A 21,118-nucleotide genomic window follows, 5' to 3' on the forward strand; every position below is an offset into this window, starting at 1 on the left:
CATCTTTGTGACTCTGTTAATTCATTTTTAAAATGTTTTATACAATAATATGCGCATCAAAAGATTGATGAGAAGATTATATTAATTAATATAAAGTGCAGACCCTATGTGTGGTGAGTAAACACTAAATATATATTAGCCATTATTATTAATATTAATTAATGTTCTGAGTATTGATAGGTCAAGCATCTGATACATTTAATTGCCATTTTCTCATTTCTTATTTTTATTGTCTTGTTTTATCGGAAATGTAGTTGTTGACTCTGTTTCTTTTTAAAAAAAAATTATAGTTTTCTCACCAAGTCATAATGTTTCAGCTCCTCCAACAATCACAGGGCAACTGATTTTCTAAATTATATTGCTATAACAGCATGAGAAAGTTAAATCTTTCTACTCAGAGAGGGGTACATGTGGAGAGGAAACTCATCTTTGGATATACATTAAAGAAATGTCCATTCAGTATTCTGCGAAGCAGTTCTAAAGCTATCTTCTCCTAAGTATTTACAGACAAGCAGCGTCTTTCTTCCACAGACACCTCGCTTCTATAAAGGTAGAAACTTAACAGTACCAGTACCATCTAGGTTTTCCACCATCTCCCTGGGTTTATGCTTCCCACAGTTGCCAACACACATTTTAGAATCAGAAGCTCCTACCTGCCACTTCCACTATCATAGAACTTAGGGAAGGCCATTTTCCCTCCTTTGGACAGAAATGTGTTCCTAAAATCTGAAAATGCATTTCTCATTTAAAAAAATAACATGTCAGGTTCTGGTTACTAAACGGCACTTTCTACATTATACTCTAAGCACAAAACAAGGTATTGTTATTTTAGACTAACCTATGGAGCCAATTATTTATCACGTTATTTCAAAGAAAAAGGGAGTTCTCTCTGCCATAAAATTTTAAAAATTCACTTTTTTTTTCTTTTGTTTTTTGAGATGGAGTCTCACTTCTGTCACCCAGGCTGGCATGCAGTGGCACGATCTCGGCTTACTGCAACCTCCGCCTCCCGGGTTTAAGCAATTCTTCTGCCTCAGCCTCCTGAGTAGCTGGGATTATAGACGTCCACCACCATGCCCAGCTAATTTTTTTATTTTTAGTAGAGATGGGGTTTTGCCATGTTGGCCAGGCTGGTTTCGAACTCCTGACCTCAGGTGATCCACCTGCCTCAGCCTTCCAAAGTGCTGGGATTACAAGCGTGAGCCACCGAAAAAATTTACTTTTTAAATGTAAGTGTTTACACTGCAGTCTACTTTTATTCTGCTTCAATTACATATTTTAAATTCAGATATTTCAAAGTATCTACATCTGTGCTATTCTGAAGTCAAAGTTTTTTTGGAACTCTCATCTAAAAATTCAATAACACCATGAAGAATCACTATTAATTTTCCTCTAAGATGATAAGTAAAGAGAGAGATGCTAGTGTTTACTGAAGAAAGCTATTTTTCCTTCTCACCTCTACTTATTGAAGATGACAGTACATTTCTCCATGCATTAAAGTGTTATATTTTGCAAACCTTCTGAGGTTTGCAAAATATTAAAAAACTATCTTCCAAAGTCCTAACCCTTTACTGCTACTGCTTCTTTCATGTAAAATTCTCACTTATCTTCCAAATCTCATGTCACAGTTGGCTTCACGGTTGTGCAAGCCGTGCAGTTGCACAGAAGGACTCTGTGCTTTGTTTAATACACTGTTGTTATGATCTTGAAATTCTTAATAATTTTCTCTTTGAACCTGTGTTTTATAAGCTAAGTCTGGTGGGTAATAGAGCACACAGGTGGTCAGAAGAGACACACTCAATGTGCATGCCCGTGAACCCTTGATACCCCGTTGACATATAGCATTTGTGACGCCCCCTGAGCACAGAGTTCCTTCCAGTGAACTCAAGTGTGTGGGAGTTCAGTGTGACTCAGAGTACAAAGCAAGTGGCTCCGTCTAGGACTGAGGACACAGAAGCACTGATCGTTCTAAAGCCACACTTTCCGTTCAAGTCCAAACATAAACTTCTTTTGTTTCCATAAAGAAGGCGGTAGCATTCTAAGATACACAGAGGAACAAGGAATCCCATCATATCCATGTTATTTCCTAACTGCTTATATTGAAAATAATGAAATAGAAGAAAAGTGAAAGGTAAGGCACCCCGCAGTTTTGTTTTTTTTTTTCTGTCATTTGTTCATCGTAAACCAAAGGTAGAGACTATTGGTAGGATGTAAGCATATCAAGAAATAATATAAAAATAGTTGAGTTAGTTCTGAGCAGCATTTCCACCGTTCTGGTAAGAATAAAATATGCGTGCATGTACAAGCTGAAAATGCAGATTATGTAACTTTGATGATTCCACATATGAGTTAAATATGCATTTAAAAATGGCTTTGCACATTATAAACTTAAAAAATCATACTTTAATTTTTGTTTTACTTTGAATGATATTAAATAGCAAATGAAAACATCAGGACAAGTCAAGAGAGAAACCATGGAAGAAAGGAAAAAGCTTTCTATGGTACTGCATTCATGACTCCTTTGACATTAGGTGTTGGAACAAAGGGCTCCCATATTTTTACTTTGCTCTATACCCTACAAGTTATGTAGCCAGCCTCATATGTCAATGTGTGTGCCAAACACAATTAGAGTCAGTAGCTCACTTTCATTTCTTTCCAGAAAATTAATAATATAAGAGTTGTGAACATAGCTTTGATTCCATGTTAACTAAATAATAAAAAGTCAAGAGAGTAATTCATTTAAAAGACTGAAAGTTGGTAGTTTTCATTTTATTTACTTGGTCTTTTTTAACCACTGGGGCGTATTCGTTTGATATCCTTCCCTGTGCCACACCCTGCAGTGTGTTTCAAAGTGCATTACAATAGGCATCAAGGTATGCTCCATCTTATCATCTTTCTTCTTGTTCTCCAGCAAGAAGCACTGTGGGATCCTGGGAGTGAGCTGAAACACAGAGGGCTGCCTTCTTCCCTGAGCTTATTTACACCTGCTCTCTAGAAAATGCCCTTAACAGGCAGAAATCTTATTTAACACCAGAGTGGAAAGTACACAGTTCACGCCTAGCATCAACTATTATGCACCAATGATGCATTTGTGTGAACGTGCAATTTATTTGCCCCAGATGCTGATCTCATCCAATCCCATCTTTATAACCATCCTCTGTCAATTCTTCTGGCCTGAGGGAACCCCAAACCATTGCTCCCTGAAATCTTGAATCTGCAGATTCTTGCTTCCAGCCCAGAACTCTGTCCCAACCTCTGCCCATTCCTTATCTGAATCCTTCTAAATACCAGACCTGGCCATTGACTCAGGTGCTGAATCTCGCTTGAAACCTCTCCAGTTTTGTCCTGATGCCAAGCTGAGGTCAGTTTTGTCCCTTGGACTCTAATAAATAATCCAATTCTACAGGTCAGTCTACAGCCCAGTGGTGAATTTAGGTATTGCCTGTCTCTAAGGTGAACCACAGACAGAAATAAGGTACTAAACCAGGTGAGAGTGAAAAATAGATTAGTGCGGCCGGGCGCGGTGGCTCACGCCTGTAATCCCAGCATTTTGGGAAGTCGAGGCGGGTGGATCATGAGGTCAGGAAATCGAGACCATCCCGGCTAACACGGTGAAACCCCGTCTCTACTAAAAATACAAAAAAATTAGCCGGGAGTGATGGCAGGCACCTGTAGTCCCAGCTACTTGGGAGACCGAGGCAGGAGAATAGTGTGAACCCGGGGGTGGGAGCTTGCAGTGAGCCGAGATCGTGCCACTGCAGTCCGGCCTGGGCGACACAGCGAGACTCCGTCTCAAAAAAAAAAAAAAAAAAATAAGAGTAGTGCAAATCAGAGGAATGAAGCTACTAAGTGAAACTTTTAATAAGCTATTCTTAGTGTAATTCAATTATTCAGCAAGTATTTATTGAGTGGCTTTAATGTCATAGATTCTGGGATCATGATGAGAAGAAAAAATAAACAAAAATGTGTTCCTTATATTTGCGGGAATTGCAGTTTAACACTCTGAGACACTTAAACTGAAGACACAAGTACGGCACGTGCCTTCATTTTTAAAACTTTTATTTGTACTTCCATACAGGAGGAAAAGAGCAAACATTAAAAAAAATTAAACAAAAATTCGGGAGCTGAGGAGAGAGGATCACTTGAGGCTAGGAGTTTGAAACTGGCTTGGGCAACATGGCAAGACCGGGTCTCTACAAAAAATTAAAAATTAGCTGGGCATGGTGGTGCAAGCCTGTACTTTCTGATTCTGAAGGCTGAGGTGGGAGAAGCGTTTAAGCCCAGGGGTTTGAGGCTACAGTGAGCTGTGATCGCACTACTGCACTCTAGCCCGGGTGACGAGAAAGAATCCATCTCTAAAAAACAAAAACAAAAATAAAAACTACAGGGCAGAGACACAAAGCTGATTACATTAATTTCTCCTTGGAGGACCTAGGTTATAGCAGAGAGATTTAAGAACAAATTTTAAGGAAGGATTTGCTTCATAATTCTATTCTGGGTAATGGTTGAAAAATATTGAAGAAATGAATAAGCTTTCTGTAGCATTTTAAAAAAGCCACAGTGGCACTCTTGAAGAAAAAAAAAAAACTCTCATTATAGTCATTGGTTATTGTTTTTGCCCTCTCAGTATCTAAGTTCCCTCCCTATATCTGTGGAATCTCTCATTATGCAAATTTTGGTGGGATCAATGTGAGCATTTTCGATTCCCTTGAAGAAGGCTTTTGTACGCAGAAAAGTTATTCAGAAGACAACCTTTTAGAAAAGAATATTTAATTATTAAAACTCCAACTCCAAAAACCTATTCATCTTTAAACTTCAGATTTAAATTTTAAGTTTTATTATTTATAAATTAAAGTTTTGGCAATAATCTCTAGGGGAACTGTGGTAACTATTTGGTCTTATCTACACAATTCACCATGTTCCTTGAAACAATTTAAATTAAATTGATACATTTAGTGTTCTTGATTTTCTATTTAAATACTATTTTCTGAGTAACTCAAAAGTCTGAAATACTATGGTCACTTTTACCATCTAATGAATTAAACATAAACATTATTAAAATAACTTCTCAGATGAATTGATTTAGAGCCCAGGTCAAAGTTTTGCTGCAAGGGAATAGGCTTTTTAAGTAATTCAAAGAGTTTGCCTTGATAGAGGCATTTTATGGGAGAAAAGTGGTTAAATAAACATTTTACACTGTATTTCTAAAATTCTTGTTGGGATGACATTGCAGGACTGATTGAAGGTCCTGAGGCATTTCACAGGGCATAATGTCAGCTAGGGTATTAGAAGATGCTTTTAAGCTAATTAATGTCTAAGAAAATTGTTCAAGCATTTTATTATGTATGTTAATAATGATCTCCTAGAAGAGGCTCACGATCACATTATACCAAAAAGTTCTGCCTCAGATCAAGTTTGGATCCATTCTTTTTCTTAAGATGATGAATCTTAAATTAACATCCAATATCAATAGTAAATTTCCACTTAAAATTTCAACCAAGTAAATTACCCAATTGAACCATGTTAACTTATTCTATTCTAGCAAATTGTCTATGATGTTTAAAATACTTAGCATGCTAAATCACACAGAATCCTCCTTAACACAAAAATGGTAACATTATAATTCTGACTTCTTCAAATGTTTTCATAACACATTAAATCTTTCCAGGGTTAAAAGATACTTATGCACTAAAGGAGCACTAATGCTGCTAACTGGGCTTATTTACTAACTAGAGATTTCAGCTGAGTTTGAGGCCTGGGGCTTTAAATGCACAGGATATTTTTTCTTCCAAACATTGCTAAGTTCTTTTTTGGAGTTACTATGTCCAAATCTTTAAGACAATCATGTTTAGGGGAGGCTTTGGTAACTATTTGGTCTTATCTACATGATCCATCATGTTCCTTGAAATAATTTTAATTGAATTGATAAATTTAGTATTCTTGATTTTCTATTTAAACTACTATTTTCGGAGTAACTGAAAAGTCTCAAATACTATGGTAACTCTTACAATCTAATGAAGAAAACATAAATATTTAATTATGTGAGCTCTCCTAGCCCACATTATCCATGTCCCCAAATTTAAAACTTAGAATTACCTAATTCTTCCATCTACTAGTGAAAATCTGAAAACTCCACTAAGACCATAGCTAACTTTGTTAAATGGTGTTGCATTTCTTTGGATTTTATAATTTAATAACTTTCTGCCTAGTTCTAAAGATATATTGAGATTATTTGAGATTATTGAGAATATTTGAGATTACTTGAGATTATTGAGATTATTATATCAAGATATATTGAGATCATTCTAGTAGATTCTTCACATCCTGAAGTAATTCTGGAATATTCTGAAGTATCCACTTTGAATGTGATGGGACCTTTTCTTGAGCCAGTCTGGTGGCATCTGATGTTCACTGACAGCAGAAACAGTGATGATGGAGACCTTATGTTGTGGCAGCAGGTGTGATGGTCACCTGATGGTATCTTGTATGCAGTGTCAGTGGCTGGGCATCCATACCAGTGTGTTCCTATGGCATGACTTTGCAGCAACCTGCCCACAAACTTCCTTCGGTTCTTGATCATTTTTCAAATCTGGTTCTGGTTTCTAATAGTTTTCCAATATAATACCTTTATGCTTAAGTATTTGCATTCAAGAACTCTGACATTTAAAATGTTTAAAGTAGAAAGGCTTAATGAAGTCTTGATTGATAATAGATGGCTTTAGTGTTTAGTGATGCGATAGCAATTTGTGCCTAGGTATTTCTTTAAATCACACTCTAACTTGAGGGCCATTTTAAAGCATTTTATAGTAAATAGTAAATCTATTCTGTTGCATTGATTGAAAATAATATGAACATGTATACAAACTAAAAGGTACAAAGCAAATTATTAAAAATGATTACCTTTATGGGATGGAATTATGGGTGAGTTTTTTTCTACTCTCTGTATTTTTTGATTTTCCAAAACAAACATTTACTATCTAGGTAATTTTTAAAGTTTTACAGTTGTACTTTCATAGAAAATAGTATGTCTGACGTAAATATGGCTATTGCTTCTTGATCAAAGACTTATAAATGTCAACATTATCCAATTATGCTGTTGAGGAAATCACCCAAATAATAGACACAAAACCTGGGAAAAGTTAATTGGCAACTTATGAGAAACCATGAAAACTGAAGTGTAATAAACTTAAGACCAGGCTGGGCGTGGTGGCTCACACCTGTAATCCCAGCACTTTGGGAGGCTGAAGTGGGTGGATCACCTGAGATCAAGAGTTTGAGACCAGACTGACCAACATAGTGAAACCCTATCTCTACTAAAAATACAAAAATTAGCCGGACATGATGGCAGGCATGTGTAATCTCAGCTACTCAGGAGGCTGAGACAGGAGAATTGCTTGAAGCCGGGAGGCAGAGGTTACAGTGAGCTGAGATTGTGCCATTGCACTCCAGCCTGGGCAACAAGAGCAAAACTCTGTCTCCAAATAAAATAAAATAAAATTAATTTAAGATCAGTAGCTGCAACACTAGAAAGATGGCAGATCAAGAATAAAGAAAAATCCCTTTCGTTGCAGAAAATCTCCTGAAAAAGAGGGAGGCATATCCAACCCTCAAAGTCACCCAGACAAAGCAGGTACTTTTGGCAAAGAAGGAGCAGAGGAAAGGAAAAGCGCTCAGATTTAAGTGACTGGAATTGTTCCTACATGATTCCTGGTGGCAGAAACACAACAAGGGTCCTCTCAGACAAGCACAAGTGAAACCTCATGCCCTGGAGTTGAAAGGAATAAACATTCCTTGGCCTTTGTTGTATGCATCCAAAGGATTAGTGGCATGAATCTACTGGTGCAGAGAACCATTACAAGATGTATTAGTCCATTTTCACACTGCTATAAAGAACTTCCCTGAGACTGGAAATTTATAAGGAAAGAGGTTTAATTGACTCACAATTCCACAAGCTCAGGGAATTTGTAATCGTGGAGGAAGGTGAAGGGAAAGCAAGCACATCATACATGGCGGCAGGTAAGAGAGAAGAGAGTGTGAAGGAGAAACTCTCAGCCACTGATAAAACCATCAGATCTTGTGAGAACTCACTATCATGAGAACAGCACGTGGGAAATTGCCCCCATGATACAACCACTTCCCTCCCTGGACACATGGGGATTACAATTAGAGATGAGATTTGGGTGGGGACACAGAGTCAAACCATATCATTCTGGCCTTGGCCTCTCCCAAATCTCATGTCTTTTCAAATTTCAAAACCAATCATATCTTCCAAACAGTCTCCCAAAGTCTTAACTCATTTCAGCATTAACTCAAAAGTCCACAGATCAAAGTCTCATCCCAGTCCAAGTCGCTTTGGCCTAAGAGCCTTTAAAATCAAAAGCAAGTTAGTTACTTCCTAGATACAGTGGGAGTACAGGCAGTGGGCAGCTCCCATTCCAAATGGAAGAAATTAGCCAAAAGAAAGGGGCTAAAGGCCCCATGCAAGTCCAAAATCCAGCGGTATTGTCATTAAATCTTAAAGCTCCAAAATAATCTTCCATGCAAATGGAAATCAAAAGTGAGCAGGAGTAGCTATAATCATATTAGATAAAACAAACTTTAAGTAAGAAACAGTGAAAAAATAAGAAGACAAAGAAAGTCATTATATAATAATAAAGGGTCAATTCAGCAAGAGCATATAATTCTAAATGTATATGCACCCAATACTAGAGCACCCAGATTCACAAAGCAAATATTACTAAATCTAAATAAAGAGATAGACTCCAACACGGTAATACTGAATGTCTTCTATACCGCACTCTTAGCATTAGCCAAATCATCAAAATGGAAAATCAACAAAGAAACACTGGAATTAAACTGGCCTTTAGACCAAATGGACCTAATAGACATTTAAATAGTATTTTATTCAACAACTATAGAATACACATTCTTCTTGTAAGCACATGGGACATTGTCCATGATTGAGCATGTTAGGCCACAAAGACTTAAAAAGTTTTTTGTTTTTTTTTTTTTTTGAGAGGGAGTCTCACTCTGTCGCCTAGGCTGGAGTGCAGTGGCACGCTCTCCGCTCACTGCAAGCTCCGCCTCCCGGGTTCACGCCATTCTCCTGCCTCAGCCTCCTGAGTATCTGGGACTACAGGCGCCCGCCACCGCGCCCTGCTAATTTTTTGTATTATTTTTTTTTTTTTTAGTAGAGACAGGGTTTCACCATGTTAGCCAGGATGATCTCAACCTCCTGACCTCGTGATCTGCCCGCCTTGGCCTCCCAAAGAAAACGTCTTTTAAAAATTGAAATCACGGCAAGTGTCTTCTCAGGCTGCAATGGAATAAAACTAGAAATCAATACCAACAGAAACTTTGGAAACTATACAAATACATGGAAATTAAACAATATGATTCTGAATAACCATTGAGTCAGTGAAGGAATTAAGATAGATATTGAGGCTGAGTGCGGTAGCTCGTGCTTGTAATCCCAGCACTTTGGGAGGCAGAGGCAGGTGGATCACCTGAGGTCAGGAGTTCGAGACCACCCTGGCCAACATGGTGAAACCCCGTCTCTACTAAAAACACAAAAATTAGCTGCGCATGGTGGCACGTGCCTATAATCCCAGCTACTCAGAAGGCTGAGGCAGGAGAATCACTTGAACCCCGGAGGTGGAGGTTTCAATGGGCTGAGATTGCACCACTGTACTCCAGCCTGAATGACAGAGCGAGACTCCACCTCCAAAAACACAAACAAAAACAAAAATCAAACATGGATATCGAGAATTTATTGAAACAAATTAAACTGGAAACACAACATACTAAAACTTGCGGGATTCAGCAATAGTAGGGTTAAGAGAGAACTTTTTAGCAATAAATACCTACACTGAAAAATAGAAAGATGTAAAATAAACAATCTAATTATGCTCCTCAAGGAACAAGAAAAGCAAAAACAATCCTAACCTCAAATTAGTGGAAGAAAAGAAATAATAAATATCAGGGCAGAACTAAAGAAAATAGGGACTAAAAGAAACAATACAAAGGATCAACAAAATGAAAAGTTGGTTTTTCAAAAAGATAAACAAAATTGATAAACTGCTAGACTAACCAAGACAAGAAGAGATAAGGCACAAATAAAATCAAGGTGACATTTCAAATGATCCTACAGAAAAAGAGAAGATTATCAGAGGCTATTTTGAACAACAATAACTAACCAACTGGAAAACCTGGAGGCAATGATAAATTCCTGGAAACATACAACCTACCAAAGTTGAATCATTAAGATATAGAAAATGTGAACAGATCAATGACATGAAACAAGATTGAATCAGTAATAAAAAGTCTCCCAACAAAGAAAAGTACAGGACTGAATGGATTCACTGTTGAATTCTACCAAATATGTAAAGAACTAACACCATTTATCCTCAAACTATTCCAAAAACTAAACAGGGCAGAATTCACATTCTAAAAAGCTGACATTACCCTGATATCAAAACCAGACAAAGACACAATAAAAAAAAGAAGTCTACAGAACAATATCCCTAATGAACATGGGCACAAAAATACTCAACAGAATACTAGCCAAGTAAATTCAACAGCTCATCAAAAATATAATACACTGTGATCAAGTGGTATTTATACCAGGGATGCAAGAATGGTTCAACATACATAAATCAATAAACGTGATACATCACATCAACAGAATGAAGGACAAAAACCATATGATTATCTCAATGGGTGCACAAAAAGCATTTGACAAAATTCAGTACACCTTCATGATAAAAACTCTCAATAATCTAGGCACAGAAGGATCACACCTCACAATAATAAAGGCTGTATATGACAAACCCACAGTGAACATCATAGTGAATGGGGAAAAGTTGAAAGCCTTTTCTCTAAGAAGTGAAACAAGACAAGAATGTCTACTTTGACTACTCCGATTTAACATAATACTGGAAGTTATAGCCAAAGCCATCAGGCAAGAAACAAATAATAAAAGCCAAATTGCCCTTCTTCATAGACAACATAATCTTATATATTAAAAAACCAAAAAACTCCACCAAAAATCTCTTAGATTAATGAACAAATTCTGTAAAGTTGTAGGATACAAAATCACAAAATTAGTAGCATTTCTATACTTCAATAACAAAATCACCGAAAAGAAATAAAGAAGGCAATCCTCTTTACAATTGCTATCAGAAAGAAATACCTAGGAACAAATTTAACCAAGGAGGTAAAACATCTCTACAGGGAAAACTATAAAAACTGATGAAAGAAATTGAAGAGGACACAAACAAATGAAAAGATATCCCATAGTCATGGATTGGAAGAATTATTAATAATATTGCTAAAATGACCATATTGCCCAAAGCAATCAACAAATTACATGCAATTCCCTATCAAAATGCTAATGTTATTTTTATAGAAATAGCCAAAACAATTCTAAAATTAATATAGAACCAAAAAAGAGCACAAGTAGCCAAAGTAGTCCTACAGGAAAAGAACAAAGCTGGAGGCACCACACTACCTGACTTTAAAAAATACATTACGCACTATTTCGAAGATGGCCAAATAGGAACAGCTCCGGTCTGCAGCTCCCAGCGTGAGCGACGCAGAAGACAGGTGATTTCTGCATTTCCATCTGAGGTACCGGGTTCATCTCACTAGGGAGTGCCAGACAGTGGGCGCAGGTCAGTGGGTGCGCGCACCGTGCGCGAGCCAAAGCAGGGCGAGGCATTGCCTCACTTGGGAAGCGCAAGGGGTCAGGTAGTTCCCTTTCCGAGTCAAAGAAAGGGGTGACGGACGGCACCTGGAAAATCGGGTCACTCCCACCCGAATACTACGCTTTTCCGATGGGCTTAAAAAACAGCGCACCACGAGACTATATCCCACACCTGGCTCGGAAGGTCCTACGCCCAGGGAGTCTCACTGATTGCTAGCACAGCAATCTCAGATCAAACTGCAAGGCGGCAGCGAGGCTGGGGGAGGGGCGCCCGCCATTGCCCAGGCTTGATTAGATAAACAAAGCAGCCGGGAAGCTCGAACTGGGTGGAGCCCACCACAGCTCAAGGAGGCCTGCCTGCCTCTCTAGGCTCCACCTCGGGGCAGGGCACAGACAAACAAAAAGACAGCAGTAACCTCTGCAGACTTAAATGTCCCTGTCTGACAACTTTGAAGAGAGCAGTGGTTCTCCCAGCACCCAGCTGGAGATCTGAGAACGGGCAGACTGCCTCCTCAAGTGGGTCCCTGACCCCTGAGCCCCGAGCAGCCTAACTGGGAGGCACCCCCCAGCAGGGGCACACTGACACCTCACACTGCAGGGTATTCCAACAGACCTGCAGCTGAGGGTCCTGTCTGTTAGAAGGAAAATTAACAAACAGAAAGGACATCCACAGCAAAAACCCATCTGTACATCACCATCATCAAAGACCAAAAGTAGATAAAACCATAAAGATGGGGAAAAAACAGAACAGAAAAACTGGAAACTCTAAAACGCAGAGAGCCTCTCCTCCTCCAGAGGAACGCAGTTCCTCACCAGCAATAGAACAAAGCTGGATGGAGAATGACTTTGACGAGCTGAGAGAAGAAGGCTTCAGACGATCAAATTACTCTGAGCTACGGGAGGACATTCAAACCAAAGGCAAAGAAATTGAAAACTTTGAAAAAAATTTAGAAGAATGTATAACTAGAATAACCAATACAGAGAAGTGCTTAAAGGAGCTGATGGAGCTGAAAACCAAGGCTCGAGAACTACGTGAAGAATGCAGAAGCCTCAGGAGCTGATGCGATCAACTGGAAGAAAGGGTATTAGCAATGGAAGATGAAATGAATGAAATGAAGCAAGAAGGGAAGTTTAGCGAAAAAAGAATAAAAAGAAATGAGCAAAGCCTCCAAGAAATATGGGACTATGTGAAAAGACCAAATCTACATCTGATTGGTGTACCTGAAAGTGATGGGGAGAATGGAACCAAGTTGGAAAACACTCTGCAGGATATTATCCAGGAGAACCTCCCCAATCTAGCAAGGCAGGCCAATGTTCAGATTCAGGAAATACAGAGAACGCCACAAAGATACTCCTCAAGAAGAGCAACTCCAAGACACATAATTGTCAGATTCACCAAAGTTGAAATGAAGGAAAAAATGTTAAGGGCAGCCAGAGAGAAAGGTCGGGTTACCCTCAAAGGGAAGCCCATCAGACTAACAGCGGATCTCTCGGCAGAAACCCTACAAGCCAGAAGAGAGTGGGGGCCAATATTCAACATTCTTAAAGAAAAGAATTTTCAATGCAGAATTTCATATCCAGCCAAACTAAGCTTCATAAGTGAAAGAGAAATAAAATACTTTACAGACAAGCAAATGCTGAGAGATTTTGTCACCACCAGGCCTGCCCTAAAAGAGCTCCTGAAGGAAGTGCTAAACATGGAAAGGAACAACCAGTACCAGCCGCTGCAAAATCATGCCAAAATGTAAAGACCATCGAGACTAGGAAGAAACTGCATCAACTAATGACCCAAATCACCAGCTAACATCATAATGACAGGATCAAATTCACACATAACAATATTAACTTTAAATGTAAATGGACTAAATGCTCCAATTAAAAGACACAGACTGGCAAATTGGATAAAGAGTCAAGACCCATCAGTGTGCTGTATTCAGGAAACCCATCTCACGTGCAGAGACACACATAGGCTCAAAATAAAAGGATGGAGGAAGATCTACCAAGCAAATGGAAAACAAAAAAAGGCAGGGATTGCAATCCTAGTCTCTGATAAAACACACTTTAAACCAACAAAGATCAAAAGAGACAAAGAAGGCCATTACATAATGGTAAAGGGAACAATTCAACAAGAAGAGCTAACTATCCTAAATATATATGCGCCCAATACAGGAGCACCCAGATTCATAAAGCAAGTCCTGAGTGACCTACAAAGAGACTTAGACTCCCACACATTAATAATGGGAGACTTTAACACCCCACTGTCAACATTAGACAGATCAATGAGACAGAAAGTCAACAAGGATACCCAGGAATTGAACTCAGCTCTGCACCAAGCAGACCTAATAGACATCTACAGAACTCTCCACCCCAAATCAACAGAATATACATTTTTTTCAGCACCACACCACACCTATTCCAAAATTGACCACATACTTGGAAGTAAAGCTCTCCTCAGCAAATGTAAAAGAACAGAGATTATAACAAACTATCTCTCAGACCACAGTGCAATCAAACTAGAACTCAGGATTAAGAATCTCACTCAAAACCGCTCAACTACATGGAAACTGAACAACCTGCTCCTGAATGACTACTGGATACATAACAAAATGAAGGCAGAAATAAAGATGTTCTTTGAAACCAACGAGAACAAAGACACAACATACCAGAATCTCTGGGACACATTCAAAGCAGTGTGTAGAGGGAAATTTATAGCACTAAATGCCCACAAGAGAAAGCAGGAAAGATCCAAAATTGACACCCTAACATCACAATTAAAAGAACTAGAAAAGCAAGAGCAAACACATTCAAAAGCTAGCAGAAGGCAAGAAATAACTAAAATCAGAGCAGAACTGAAGGAAATAGAGACACAAAAAACCCTTCAAAAAATTAATGAATCCAGGAGCTGGTTTTTTGAAAGGATCAACAAAATTGATAGGCCGCTAGCAAGACTAATAAAGAAAAAAAGAGAGAAGAATCAAATAGACACAATAAAACATGATAAAGGGGATATCACCACCGATCCCACAGAAATACAAACTACCATCAGAGAATACTACAAACACCTCTATGCAAATAAACTAGAAAATCTAGAAGAAATGGATAAATTCCTCGACACATACACTCTCCCAAGACTAAACCAGGAAGAAGTTGAATCTCTGAATAGACCAATAACAGGAGCTGAAATTGTGGCAATAATCAATAGTTTACCAACCAAAAAGAGTCCAGGACCAGATGGATTCACAGCCGAATTCTACCAGAGGTACAAGGAGGAACTGGTACCATTCCTTCTGAAACTATTCCAATCAATAGAAAAACAGGGAATCCTCCCTAACTCATTTTATGAGGCCAGCATCATTCTGATACCAAAGCCAGGCAGGGACACAACAAAAAAAGAGAATTTTAGACCAATATCCTTGATGAACATTGATGCAAAAATCCTCATTAAAATACTGGCAAAACAAATCCAGCAGCACATCAAAAAGCTTATCCACCATGATCAAATGGGCTTCATCCCTGGGATGCAAGGCTGGTTCAATATATGCAAATCAATAAATGTAATCCAGCATATAACAGAGCCAAAGACAAAAACCACATGATTATCTCAATAGATGCAGAAAAAGCCTTTGACAAAATTCAACAACCCTTCATGCTAAAAACTCTCAATAAATTAGGTATTGATGGGACGTATTTCAAAATAATAAGAGCTATCTATGACAAACCCACAGCCAATATCATACTGAATGGGCAAAAACTGGAAGCATTCCCTTTGAAAACTGGCACAAGACAGGGATGCCCTTTCTCACCACTCCTATTCAACATAGTGTTGGAAGTTCTGGACAGGGCAATTAGGCAGGAGAAGGAAATAAAGGGTATTCAGTTAGGAAAAGAGGAAGTCAAATTGTCCCTGTTTGCAGACGACATGATTGTATATCTAGAAAACCCCATTGTCTCAGCCCAAAATCTCCTTAAGCTGATAAGCAACTTCAGCAAAGTCTCAGGATACAAAATCAATTACAAAAATTACAAGCATTCTTATACACCAACAACAGACAGAGAGCCAAATCATGAGTGAACTCCCATTCACAATTGCTTCAAACAGAATAAAATACCTAGGAATCCAACTTACAAGGGATGTGAAAGACCTCTTCAAGGAGAACTACAAACCACTGCTCAAGGAAATAAAAGAGGATACAAACAAATGGAAGAACATTCCATGCTCATGGGTAGGAAGAATCAATATCGTGAAAATGGCCATACTGCCCAAGGTAATTTACAGATTCAATGCCATCCCCATCAAGCTACCAATGACTTTCTTCACAGAATTGGAAAAAACTACTTTAAAGATCATATGGAACCAAAAAAGAGCCCTCATCGCCAAGGCAATCCTAAGCCAAAAGAACAAAGCTGGAGGCATCACACTACCTGACTTCAAACTATACTACAAGGCTACAGTAACTAAAACAGCATGGTACTGGTACCAAAACAGAGATATAGATCAATGGAACAGAACAGAGCCCTCAGAAATAACGCCACATATCTACAACTATCTGATCTTTGACAAACCTGAGAAAAACAAGCAATGGGGAAAGGATTCCCTATTTAATAAATGGTGCTGGGAAAACTCGCTAGCCATATGTAGAAAGCTGAAACTGGATCCCTTCCTTACACCTTATACAAAAATCAATTCAAGATGGATTAAAGACTTAAACGTTAGACCTAAAACCATAAAAACCCTAGAAGAAAACCTAGGCATTACCATTCAGGACATAGGCATGGGCAAGGACTTCATGTCCAAAACACCAAAAGCAATGGCAACAAAAGACAAAATTGACAAATGGGATCTAACTAAACTAAAGAGCTTCTGCACAGCAAAAGAAACTACCATCAGAGTGAACAGGCAACCTACAAAATGGGAGAAGATTTTCGCAACCTACTCATCTGACAAAGGGCTAATATCCAGAATCTACAATGAACTCAAACAAATTTACAAGAAAAAAACAAACAACCCCATCAAAAAGTGGGCGAAGGACATGAACAGACATTTCTCAAAAGAAGACATTTATGCAGCCAAAAAACACATGAAAAAATGCTCATCATCACTGGCCATCAGAGAGATGCAAATCAAAACCACAATGAGATACCATCTCATACCAGTTAGAATGGCAATCATTAAAAAGTCAGGAAAAAACAGGTGCTGGAGAGGATGTGGAGAAATAGGAACACTTTTACACTGTTGGTGGGACTGTAAACTAGTTCAACCATTGTGGAAGTCAATGTGGCGATTCCTCAGGGATCTAGAACTAGAAATACCATTTGACCCAGCCATCCCATTACTGGGTATATACCCAAAGGACTATAAATCATGCTGCTATAAAGACACATGCACACATATGTTTATTCTGGCACTATTCACAATAGCAAAGACTTGGAACCAACCCAAATGTCCAACAATGATAGACTGGATTAAGAAAATGTGGCACATATACACCATGGAATACTATGCAGCCATAAAAAATGATGAGTTCATGTCCTTTGTAGGGACATGGATGAAATTGGAAATCATCATTCTCAGTAAACTATCGCAAGAACAAAAAACCAAACACCGCATATTCTCAATCATAGGTGGGAATTGAACAATGAGATCACATGGACACAGGAAGGGGAATGTCACACTCTGGGGACTGTGGTGGGGTGGGGGTAGGGGGGAGGGATAGCATTGGGAGATATACCTAATGCTACATGACGAGTTAGTGGGTGCAGCGCACCAGCATGGCACATGTATACATATGTAACTAACCTGCACAATGTGCACATGTACCCTAAAACTTAAAGTATAATAAAAAAATACATTACAAGGCTATAGGATGATATTGGTATTAAATAGGATGATATTGGTATTAAAAAAAAAAGACACATAGGCCAATGGAACAGAACCTAGAACCCAGAAATAAATTCACATATTTACAGACAACTGATCTTCAACAAAGCTTCCAAAAACGTATATTGAGGAAGGGACACCCTCTTCAATAAACGGTGTGGGAAAAACTGGATAACCATACACAGAAGAATGAAGTTGTACCCCTGACATATCCCTGAGATAGGGATCTCTCACCACATACAAAGTTCATTCAAAATGGGTTACATACTTAAACATAAGACCCAAAACTATAAAAGTACTAGGAAAAAAAAAGTAGAGAAAACTTTTCAGGACATTAATCTATGCAAAGATTTTATGGCTAAGACTCACGAGCAAAGGCCACCAAAACAAAAATAGATGAAAAAGCTTCTACACAGAAAAAGAAGCAATCAACAGAGTGAAGCAACAACCCCTTGAATAGAAGCAATTCAAGATAACACAGAGAAGCTGAGGTACCAGCTCAGCCAGAGTGGGGAAGAGCAACAATCCGGCTCCTGGGGTCCCTAAGTCCAGGCCTAGGCTCTGGCACAGCATTTCTGTTCTTGCTCTGGGGCAGAGGGGAGTCCCCTGTCCTAAAGAGTGAGTCCCAGCCTGGGCAGTATTTACCACTAGCTTACTGTTGGGCTTTACATGATCATTCCAGTGGCCAGGCAGAACGCCACATGGGCCAGTGGCGGTGGTACCCACAGGCAGGGGCTCCTCTGCCTATAAAAAGGGAAAGGAAGAGTGAGAACATTATAGCATGGTTTTGGGTGTCAGCTTAGCTGCAGTAGAATTGAATAACAGGCAAATTTCTAAGGTTTCTGGACTCTAATTTCTGGCTCACAGACAGTGTCTCTGAACTCACTCAGGGTCTGGGATAACCAGTTGCCCTGAAAGAAAGAAGACAAACCTGACTGGCTTCACCACCTGCTGACTGCAGAGCCTTAGGGCCATAAGAGAACATAAGTTGTAGCCAGGTAGGGGTTACAGCAGGCCTTGGACGAGACCCAGTGCCGTGCTGCCTTCAGGTCTGACACAGTGCAGTCACAGTGGTGATAGCAACAGGACACCACTGTGACTGCACTGTGTCACAGTCTATGCATATACTTTTTACTATGCATGTAACAAACACTCACATGTACCCCATAAATATGTAAAATATTATGTATCCATAAGATAGAAAAAATATATATACAAAACATAAAGAAAATTCTGCAATAAAACTGATGATCTTTAAAAAGGAAAAAACACTTTTAAACACTTTATTTATGCAGCACTTTCCTTACATTCTCTTCCATAACTGTGTGCTCCCGACATCTGGCCTGTACCCACCCCCAGCAGGAGCAGACTCTCTTTTTAAAAGCACAGTCAATTATAGTGCACTTCCAATCTTTTATGCTCCGATCTCAGTCTAGCTAACTCAAAAATGATACACTAGAAAATGGTAATTAAAATTTGGAATTGGAGTCAAAGGGATTGCAAATATTAATAAGCAGACAGACTACCTACAACCTAATATAAATTCACTCTTGTGTTCGCACAGAAGTGAAAATTAAGTAATCCGACCTCAGTAAAAGACTAAAAGCAAAACCTATTTTATTCCACAGACATGAAAGATCTATGCTTCTGATACAAAGCTATCTTAACAGAAAAGCAAAATTGAGATAATCACAAGAGACTAGGTGTTCATCATACAAAAATTTTCATCTCAGCTTTGTGTTGCAGTGCTTAGAAGATAGACGACTTTCCACCAGGATGAAAAGTGCTCTCAAAAATAGATACCATGTCTCTTTCCTGACAGTATGAATGATGGGGAAACCTGGCCGTGCACAGAAGCCTAACTATTCTCTGGATACCGTGGATAAAAGCAGCTTGAACTAGTACCAAAATGAGCATTACAAACACTGCAGGTGTCTCTCAAATCGAGCCCTCATTTTCCAAGCAATTAATGCTGATTCAAGCCAATAGGACAATAACAAGGGGCTACACCTAGAAGAGCCTGCTGTTTCATACGACTGTGTCTGCTAAAACAGTTCAGCCACAAATCCTGGACAAGAGATCTCCTGCAGAGTGTGAGCAGCATGGAGGAGCCATAATCCCGCTATCTCTGTGAGTCTGGGGGTCAAATAGTGACAATTATTCATTCTGGTAATTAACTCCTGCCTCCTGGGAAAGAACAGGGTTCTCTTCTACTTCAGACTCTCTCTTCAGATGTCACACACACACACACACACACACACACACGTCATTGATAATAAATATTACCAAAAACCACTAAAAGAGAAAGCAAACTTACAACAAGAGCAGCCCAGTCACAACCAACATCAGGTATATTATAACAAGAAGAATGAGGATAAATCAGATAGATCTGTTATTATGGTTTATAACAGGAAGTATATATTTTAGGGCCAGGCGTGGTGGCTCAGGCCTATAATCACAGCACTTTGGGAGTCCGAGGCAGGTGGATCACTTGAGGACAGGAGATCGAGACCAGCCTGGCTAATATGGTGAAACCCCATCTCTACCCAAAATACAAAAATTAGCCAGGCGTGGTGGCACATGCCTGTAATTCCAGCTACTTGGGAGGCTGAGGCACCAGAATTGTTTGAACGTGGGCAGCAGAGCTTGCAGGGAGCTGAGATTGCACCTCTGTACTCCATCCTGGGTGACAGAGAGAGTCTCTGTCTCAAAAAAAAAAAAAAAGAAGAAGAAGAAGAAGAAGAAATATGTATTTTGGGCTTTGTTCCCAGTTCCTTACACAGTGCTCCTAATTCCCTGGGATTTTCTGAGTGCTAAGAGTACCTTGTTCTAATGAGCTGACTCTTGGTGGGCTCCTGTGTGAGCAGTTACCAGAAAGATCAGGCCATGATTAGAAGCTTGAAACTTTCATCCCCAAGCCCCATCCCCCAGGAAAGGGAGAGGAGCTGGAGATTGAGCTCATATTGATTGTGCCTATGATGAAACCTCCATAAAAATCTCTGCAGAGTTTGTAGAGCTTCTGAGTTGGTGAACAAGTACCATGTTCCAGGAGGGTGTCCGACTCCCTCTCAACCAAGATAGAAGCTCCTGTGCTGGGGACCCCGCAAAACCTCACTCCTTTAAACTCTCCTTTACAATTAATTGCCAATAGTAAATAAACTATTTTTCTGGCACCTATAAGCCACTCTAGCAAATTATGGAACCTAGGAAGGGGATCATAGAAACCTCTGATTAGTAGCCAAGTTGGACAGGAGTTGTGGGTCACCTGGAGACCTTGTATTTGCAATTGGCTTCTGAAGTGGGGGCAGTCTTGTGAGACTGAGCCATCAGCCTGTGGTGTCTGTGCTAACTCTAGTTAGCATCAGAATTGAGATGAATACTAGGACACCTGATTGGTGTCCCCAGAGAACTGAAGAACTCCTTGGGGTGAGGGAACTCCTATAAGTGTTGGTGACCTGAAGGGTTGTGACAGCACAAAAGAGAGAGCAGCTTGTTCTTCCTTGAACATCTGGGGTCACAAGTGAGATACTGAGAGT

At 39.3% G+C, this 21,118-nt stretch overlaps 1 long non-coding RNA gene across 1 annotated transcript in view; it reads right to left on the reverse strand.

Moving 5' to 3' along the window:
- LOC129532202 (uncharacterized) overlaps nt 1-12,062 on the reverse strand; it is a 55,188-nt gene extending 43,126 nt beyond the window's left edge. The window contains exon 1 of the long non-coding RNA XR_008677843.2: nt 11,536-12,062. This is a non-coding gene — a long non-coding RNA (uncharacterized lncRNA). The remainder of the gene's footprint in view (nt 1-11,535) is intronic.
- Nucleotides 12,063-21,118: the final 9,056 nt, after the last annotated feature.

This window comes from Gorilla gorilla, chromosome 11 (assembly GCF_029281585.2).
Source record: "Gorilla gorilla gorilla isolate KB3781 chromosome 11, NHGRI_mGorGor1-v2.1_pri, whole genome shotgun sequence".
Lineage (NCBI taxonomy): Eukaryota > Metazoa > Chordata > Mammalia > Primates > Hominidae > Gorilla > Gorilla gorilla.